Genomic DNA, 9,376 nt, shown 5'->3' with positions numbered 1-9,376 from the left:
TGGTGGTCCTTGGCTATCTGATGAGACAGGCTCTGCCCATATCTCCCAGAATTTACTTATCTCAGGCCCTCTCTCTCTAAATCTTTATGATTGCCTTTAGATCATAAAACATATTGCTCATAGGGATGAGTTTTATGGTCTAGAGGTGTCTTCTATATTATCTTAGGGCCAGGCCCATCCTGACACTCACAGTGATATGCTTACATCTAGCTCCCTAGACCCTAAATCTTGGGCACTACCTTTGAGCTAATGCTACCCATTTTGTGCAAGAAGGCAGATGTACTTTGTTTTTTAAAAATCAGTGTAAATATGTCTTAAATGTTGTACACTTGGGGCTGAGTTAATTATTATCAGAAAACTTTTTTTTTCCAAAATTGTGCTGTGTTTAAATATGGCTAAAGTAAAAATGATCTGGGCCAGACTCTCTAGCGTCTATAACTGGTTCTGTGCCACTTACAATAAAATCAGGCTGAGCTGAGTTTCACTCTTATCTCACCTTGATCATTTTCCCTGCCTGCCGTAAAGCTGTAAAGCAAGGAAGTCACCACAAAAAGCAGCACTAAGAAAGGTCACATGAGGACATGGTGGGAAAGAAGCCATTTGCAAGCCAGGAAGAGTGCTGTCATCAGAGGCCAGGTCATCCAGGACCCTAACCATGGATTCCTGGGCTTGAGAACTGTGAGAGAAATTAATACCTTCAAGCTAGTCCCCTATGACATGATATGATATATGATGTATGATGTATGATGTATGATATGATATATGATATATATGATATATGATATATATGATATATATGATATATATGATATATATGATGTATGATATATGATATATGATATATATGATGTGATATATGATATATGATATATGATATATGATATATGATATATGATATATGATATATGATATATGATATATGATGTGGTAGCCTGAGCTAACTGGAATGTTAGTCAACCACTAAAATGTACTTGAAAGAACTAGCTGGCAACCTGGGGACATCGAGGATTAACTGTCTCATTGAATCCTTTTAATTCTTATGTATAGAGGTTAAGCACCTGTAAATATATCACATGGATGACTTGATATCCCCAATATTTCACCAAGCAATTTTCTATATAATCAGTTATAACTTACATCCTCAATAGGAGACTCACAGTTCTAAGAGTCCAGGAATATTGAAATATACTCAGTCGGAAGCCACTTCATAATAAGCTAGCTCCTCCAGGATTAAATACAGGGAAATAAGACATTGTATTAAAGCCACTAAGAAGCAAGGTTGTAGTAGCGAACACCTTTATCTCAGCATTCAAGAGGGATAAGCAGGTGAATCTCTGTTCAAAGTTCCAAGTTCTAAGTTCAAACTACCCTAGTCTACATAGCAAGTTCCAAACCAGCCAGGGTTACATAGGAAAGCCTACTAAGAGAAATAGTAATTATGGCTTACTAATTAGTAATCATGACTTATAAATAAAAAATCTGTGAAGGAACCCTACTACAAACACATCCTATATTCCTATTTTAAAACTTTCAGTTTTAGTGACTTTAATGTTCACAGAATGAGTTTGCTCTTGTTTTCCTGCCATTGGGAACCATGGCAGACTCGCTGCCTCTTAGTGTAAGTCCCACACAGGGCCAAAGGCATCAGCTGCAGTGAGCTTAGAATCAGCTTCAGTGTAATGGCTGTGGCGGTGATGTTCCCCCTCACCCCTCACCACCTTCGGCAGTCTGGAGAGCTGGCCCCAGGGTCATAAGGGGGGAGAGCTGGCCCTGCCCCTCAATGGCTGCAGCACTCAGGAACTGTGCTGGCCCTAGTGGAGGAGGTAAAAGGTGGAGAGGACAGAGGTTTGAAAGGGTGGGAGAGTTTTGAGGAGGCTGGGGATGGGGGACTGGGGGTCGGGGAGCAGAGTGTGGAAGGACTAGGCCCATCACTCCTGCCTCTGAGGTGATATGGGTGCAAAGAGGGGTTGACCACCCCCCCACTCCTGCAGCTATCTGTGGTAGTTGGGAGAGCCGCCTGCACCTGCCTGGACAACACAGTGGAGCTGGCTCTGAAGGCGAGGGTCCAAGAGCATGAGAGGGAGAGAGTGGACTTTGACCCTGCCTCCTGCTGTTGGAAGCACTGAGTGGCCCAGCCTAAGCAGTGCTAGAGCATTGCCCTGCTGACATTGGATAAGGGAACAAGCTAAGCAGTTCAGCTACCACCCAGGCCCAGATCAGGGCTCTGAGTTGGCCCACCCCAACATCTACACCATCTGAGAATGGTTGGGACATGTGATAGGGCCTGCTGCTCCAAAGCTGCAGGATCTCCATGACACAAGGCAACAACAGGGAAACCAGAGGAGTCTGGGTGAGGATCTAATATTGATGGAAGCCAGAAACCAGAGAAGCCAGAGACCTCGAACCAGACCAATGACTCATTGCAATGAACATTGGAAAATGAAGACGTGTGGAGAGGGAAGTGTATCCTGTGGGACACACTATGACATACCACAGCTTCCATGATGAGATGTTTTCCATGCTTTGTTGTTGTTGTTGTTGTTGTGTGTGCATGTGCACATGTGTTTTATTGAGGGGAAGGTTGTAAGGGGGAAGGGCAGAGATGAGGGGATGGGAGATGAGCAGGACTTGGGTGTATGATGTGAAACTCACAAAAAATCAATAAGTTAAAAAAAATCAGCCTCACAGATCCGAGCCCCCCGCTGCCTGTCAACTCTGTCTCAAGGCTGCACTTTGCAGCCACACACAGGCTCTGTCCTTCATGTCCTGTTTAGGCACTGTAACAGTAACTGCTGAGATTTTCTTTATTTATGACTGAAACCAAGAAGAAATTTTCACTTGACTTTGGGACTGAACATCTCAATTTGATATATAAAGCCATAGTTGGTTATCTTCTGGACACGATATCTCCTTTCTCCCTTTGTCCGTTGGCTGATGCAGAGAGCAGAGGACTGGGTACCTTTTCTAATGTGCAGGTGCAGTATAACAGTTAACAGACTTTGTAAGTGCAAACAAGAAAGCTCCCTAGCAACAGACATCAGTTACACATGACCACCATCTTCCCAAACACAGCTGGAGATGGCATTCTTGCCATAGTTCCACCCACTATAATTTTATGATGTTTATACTTTTTTTAAAAAAATGTAGAGTGATTTGATAGAATAGATTCAGCAGGAAGAAAAAGTATGGTAACTCCAACCACCTTAAATGCGCCACACAGGAATATCCTGCAGAAAGGACCAAAGGCTAAAAAAACAAAGAAGTGTTCTTCTTACAGCAGTTCACTGGGCACTAAGCAGGGGATTACAGCTGCTGGCATCTTCAGCCTGGACTCCCAGCTGCTGCAAAGACAGAGACTAATGTGGCGCAGTAGTTAAAACCTGACCAAATATCTTCCTCAGCTCCACAGCACGTCCTTGTTGTTGATCTGAGAAGTCTACTAAAAATGTTTGGGACAGCGCTGAGCCCCATGGAAGAAATATGAGGGTGATGTGACTGCTTCCAAGAGCCTCTGAGACCTGCAGCACAGGACAGGGTGGTCAGGTACAAACCAGCATTCATTGTAAACACTGTTTACAAGGTGAGGTCTCACTGTTGAATCTCAGATCCAGAGCTTCATCCCTGTGTGATGAGACACCTAAAACAAACCGAGTGGCATGTGCAGATTGTTCAAACTACAACCACACTTGGTTTGCAGAGCTGGTAGGGACTCCAGGGGAGTAACATGAAGCTGTGGCTGGACACTGCTTGGACAAGTTGTTGACATGGGTGCTTCTGAAGACTGTCTTCTCAGACTACTCAGAGTGGCCGCCTCTGAGCTCAGCCTCTCCCCACTGTTGGTTCACATGACAGAGAGGTAGAGGAAACTTCTATAGATGCTTTAGGAAAAATTAAGATTAACCCAGATGCAATTCTAAGACCTTCAGAGGATGCCTAAACCTTCAGCTGGTATAGAAATCACATTAGGATAATTTTCCTGTGAATTCACACCTCTGATTAAAATCAACTTATATGTCAGGCACCATAACATATCAATAATAATAACTAAACATAGAATAATTGTAACAGTGTTCTACGACAAAGTTACCATTCATTTGCTTCGAGGTCGTTGATAGTAAAAAATGAAGGTTCCCTGAGCCCAAGCAGGATGATACAGCAACAGTCCATCTAATAACCAACGTGACTGCTCAGGGATGAATGGGAAGATGGTGTACACCTGCCCTGTTCATCCATTGTCCATGGATGTGCTGAACAAAGACTCTACTCACGACTTCCCTCAAGAAGGAAGCAGAGGAAAAGCCCTGTTAACATTCAAAAGGAGTGACAGGTCAGCTGGACATAAAGGTGATGCTTTGAGAGAGATGGGGGTGGGGGGGGCAGGGGAGCCAAGCTAAACATAGCTCCACTCAAGCAGCTCCTCACCCCGAGCCTTAAAACGTGGGGTCTCATTCAAATGACAAGCCAGGTGGCCTGGGTGAAGAGACTGACAGTCCCATCCTCAGACCAAACCGGTAGCTCACACAAACCTCCAAATCCAGTAGGTTTTGGGGGGACAGTGATTCCTCTAGCAGTAGGGTTGACTGTGGTGATGAATTCCATCTTGTCACCGGCTATGACACAGAGTACAGTGTGTAAGTGCCTTCTTAAAGGGATAACATGTTGTTTAAAACTGAATTGACCTGAGGACCTACACTACGCAGCAATCCCAAGTCAAGGAGCCCAAATTCAACCTGCCACGCCAATCAGGGAGGAGGTCTGCACAGCCCTGGGGTGCATTTGGAAAGGCAAAAGGGACAAACGGCCAGAGGCTCAGTTCAGGATGTGAAGTATGTGAGGATAGCACCTCTCCTTGGTAGTAGAAGCAGACCTCCTCAATTAGGAAAAATCTAGAGTTTGATAGCTCTGAGTCTGTTGACGTCACCAATCTGCTATGAGGTTCCCTGCGGTACAGGGTAAGCACCCGGAAGCTCCCGTGGGGTACTTTTCCTCCACAGACATATATACTCACCCTCCATTAACAGGATGACTAATGTATAGTAGATTTTGAAAATATTAGGACAGGTCTGTGTGTACAGATCCGGTGCCAAGGCATTAAGAGATACCCCTGAGGTCTGCGTGGAGCCGCGGTTGCGGGTCTCTGCTCCGCAGGATGGGGTTCGTGAAAGTTGTCAAGAATAAGGCCTACTTTAAAAGATATCAAGTGAGATTTAGAAGGCGACGAGAAGGTAAAACTGACTACTATGCACGGAAACGATTGGTGATCCAGGACAAGAATAAGTACAACACACCCAAATATAGGATGAGAGTTCATGTAACTAACAGAGATACCATCTGCCAGATTGCATATGCCCATATAGAAGGGGATATGATCGTCTGCGTAGCATATGCACATGAACTTCCAAAATACGGTGTGAAAATTGGCCTGACAAATTTTGCTGCAGCCTATTGCACTGGCCTGCTGTTGGCTCGCAGGCTTCTGAATAGGTTTGGCATGGACAAGATCTATGAAGGCCAGGTGGAGGTGAATGGAAATGAATACAATGTGGAAAGCATTGACGGTCAGCCTGGTGCCTTCACTTGCTATTTGGATGCAGGTCTTGCCCGAACTACAACTGGCAATAAAGTTTTCGGGGCCCTGAAGGGAGCTGTGGATGGAGGCTTGTCTATCCCTCATAATACCAAACGATTCCCTGGTTATGACTCTGAAAGCAAGGAGTTCCATGCAGAGGTACGTTGGAAGCACATCATGGGTCAGAATGTGGCAGACTACATGCGCTACCTAATGGAGGAAAATGAAGATGCATATAAGAAACAGTTCTCACAGTACATCAAGAACAACGTAACTCCAGACATGATGGAGGAGATGCATAAGAAAGCTCATGCTGCTATTCGAGAGAATCCGGTCTATGAGAAGAAGCCCAAGAGAGAAGTGAAGAAGAAGAGGTGGAATCGTCCTAAAATGGCTCTTGCCCAGAAGAAAGACCGGGTTGCTCAAAAGAAGGCAAGCTTCCTCAGAGCTCAGGAACGGGCTGCTGAAAGCTAAATCAATTTTCTATGAAGATTTTTTCATAAAGACAATAAACAGATTGATCAAGCAAAAAAAAAAAAAAAATACCCCTACTCGCCAAGTTAGAACTGGGATATAGGAACTGGACCTGGCTGGACCACAAACTGCAAAACTAAATGTGACCAGCAGAGGTCGCGGGTATTCAAAGAACGGACGCTACTAAAGGCAGTGCAGCTCTGGTAAACAACTGGGGAAATAGATAATTAAAAAGGGAGGAAAAGCTGTCCGCCGGCCTAGCCATCGGGGCGGGGGCGGGGGGGGGGAGGGGATGTAAATTAGAACTACTTTGAGATTCTAGCTCATTCCAGTCAGAATAATCATCATCAAGGAAAAACAGACAACAAATCCTGGTGTGGATGTGGGAAAAGGAATCTTTTACACTGTTAGGAAAGGTAGTTCCTGTGGAAATCAGGACAGAGCTTATAAACAAAAAAACTGAAGCCAGAACTGTCATATCATTCAGTTGTATCACTCAGGAATATATTACCAAAGAACTATAAATCGATGTACCGCAGAGACATTTGTGTATTTATTTTATGGCTGCACCTATTCACAATAAGAAATGGAACAAACCTAGTTATCCTTTTGCTGATCAATGGATAAAGAAGTACGTTATACATACAAAATGAAAGTTTATTTAGCTGTAAAGAGAAACAAAATTTGCAGAAAAATAAATGTTAATCACTATGTTAAGAACAATAAGCCAGGCTCAGAAAGACAAACACTGCAGGTTTCCTCTCCTATGAAGATTTAAATGCATATATATGTGGTGTGTGCATATGTGCACGTACGTGCCTGTGTGTACTTATATGTGCATGTGTGTGCTGTGTGTATGCATGTTCATGTGTGTCTGTATATGTGGATAGGTGTGTGTTTATGTGTGTATATGAGTATGTGTGAGAGAGACAGAGTGAAACAGAGAAACACGGAGAAAGATAAGTAGAAAAAGAACATGGAAGGGGAAGAGCTCTTAAGAGAGGAAGGCATAAGTGGGAGGAGGGTAGTTGGAATACATATGACATGAAAGTAGAAAGAGACTATCTCAGAGGAGGGAGAGGACCAGCAAGAGAGGGCATTGAGGGAGATATCAGTTTGAGAGGGATATATAGTATAATCTCTCTCTCTCTCTCTCTCTCTCTCTCTCTCTCTCTCTCTCTCTCTTTCACGCACGTGTGCATGGGCATACACACACACAGACACACACACAGGAAGATGTCATAATGAAACCCATTATTATCTACATTAACTTTAAATTTTACTTTAAGATGGAAAAATAAAAGTTGTATACAACAAACATATAGATAACATTATCTGACATGGGGAGAACTGAAAGTATTTCCTTTAAAACCAGGAAGCAATGAAGATGCTTTCTTTTCTTGTTTTGATTTTTCATTTGGGGGTAATGTTTTTTTGTTTCTACTTTTATTCAATGTAATCCTAAAAGTCTTAGCTAGAGCAACAAGACAAGAGAAATAAAAAGGACACAAAAAAGAAAAACTGAAATTATCATTATTTGTAAATGTTATGATCCTATTCATTAAGCAGCCACCAGACACATCTTAAATATGATAGGATGTCAGCAAAGGAACATGATGCACAATAAGTCCATTGTATATACCAATAGTGAACTTGCTAAGAAATAAATGGGGGTCCCATTTACAGTAATTTCAAAACTGTACACCTAGGAATAAACCTGGCCAAGGAGCTAAAAGACTTCTACAATGCTGAGGAAGAAAACTGAAAAAGACACTACAAGATGGGAAGGCCTGCCCCCCAGGCTTATGGATTGGAAATTTTGTTTTGAAAATGAGTATATTACTGAAAGTTATCTATAGACCTAACAGGATTCATGTTAAATTTCAATTACATTCTTCACAGAACTAGTTAAAACAAAATTAATGTCGAAGCAAAAAATAAATAAATAAAGTAAAAAGACCTCAAGAAGCTAAAGCAATCCTGAGCAAAAAGAACAATGCTGAAGGTATCCCAACACCTAACATCAAACTATACCACAGAGCCATAGGGACAGAGGTAGAACAGCACTGTCACAGAAGCAGCTTGTAGACCAGTGAAAGACAACAGAAACCAGAAATAAACCACACAGGTACAGCCACCAAAACTTTGACAAAGCTGTCAAAAACATATCATTGAAAAAGAAATCCCCATGAAGAAAGAATGCTGAGATAACAGGTTAAATACATGAAAAAATAAACTAGATCCTTATTTCTCTTGTACACGTGCACACACACACACACACACACACAAAGTCAATTCAAAATGGTTAAATGCCTTAACTTCAGACCTGAAGACACTAGTCAAAACCTTTATCAGCTTTGTCATTACCCAAGCAAATGAACTTGCCCCACAAGCTTGCAAAGTTCTACCCTGAATCATGTCCTTCCCTCTCAGCTGATGCTATTAGTGAGGGTGGGGGATGGTGAAAGGCAGAGGCCCTGCTCTTGGCCTTGAAGTAACAGGAAAGCAGAGGTGCATCCATCAGGCCAGTGAGCTCACCCCACAACAGGAAGTACTCTGGGACTGTCTGAGACTGTCCCTTGTCATTCCATGTCTGTCACTGGAAAATGGACTTTGACCCACAGAGAAGCCAGTATCATGTTGATATGTGTCTACTATCTACTAAGGGGCAGAAGAACTCATTTCATCTTTACCATCTTACTTCAAGTTGGTTCAGTCATCTGCATTAATTTTAAAAATCCTCCAGACAATCAGACAACTCAACTCAGATTTTTTGGCTTTCATTTGGTGGTCATCTTTTCTGTCTTCTTTGTCTTTGTCCATTAATTTTCACTTTTGTCATGCATTCCTCTGCAATCATATCAAAGCAGATGGGACTGTGTGATGGAGAGGTGTAAAATTCACCAGGAAACATCCAATATTATTATCTAACCTCACACTCAGTATGCAGAGGTTTACCTAACATGATGCTTCCAATATTACTCCCTATGTTAACAGGGATCTCATTAGAATCTGATATGACCCCATTATAAACAGTTGGAATTTATGTGAACATTCAGAGTGTCTTGATTTATGCCCTTTTACTCTCCTAAAGGGTGGCTGTCTCTTTAATGGGACAATATTAAGAGGCTGTTTGACTGCTTGTGGATAGCCACTTACACTATGATGGAAGGAATTGTCATACTAACAGTTGTTTTGTTTAAGTATCTCACACAGCATATTTCCTGGTAGTGTTCCATAAAAAAAGGCAACCCTCCAGGTGCTGATTGCGGGGCGCCGCCTCGCCGATAAGGAGAACACCACGCTCAGGATTCTTCTGACAGCAGTTTTATT

The 9,376-nt window shown here is 42.6% G+C and overlaps 1 pseudogene; it reads left to right on the top strand.

The window, feature by feature from the left end:
• The first annotated feature begins 5,110 nt into the window (after nt 1-5,110).
• Nucleotides 5,111-6,112, top strand: LOC114619078 (annotated as a pseudogene).
• Nucleotides 6,113-9,376: the final 3,264 nt, after the last annotated feature.

The sequence above is a fragment of the Grammomys surdaster genome, unplaced genomic scaffold (genome assembly GCF_004785775.1).
Source record: "Grammomys surdaster isolate TR1022 unplaced genomic scaffold, NIH_TR_1.0 146, whole genome shotgun sequence".
In the NCBI taxonomy this organism is placed as follows: Eukaryota; Metazoa; Chordata; class Mammalia; order Rodentia; family Muridae; genus Grammomys; species Grammomys surdaster.
Note: the sequence above shows the minus strand (reverse complement) of the source record. Positions and strands in the feature narration are given on the sequence as shown.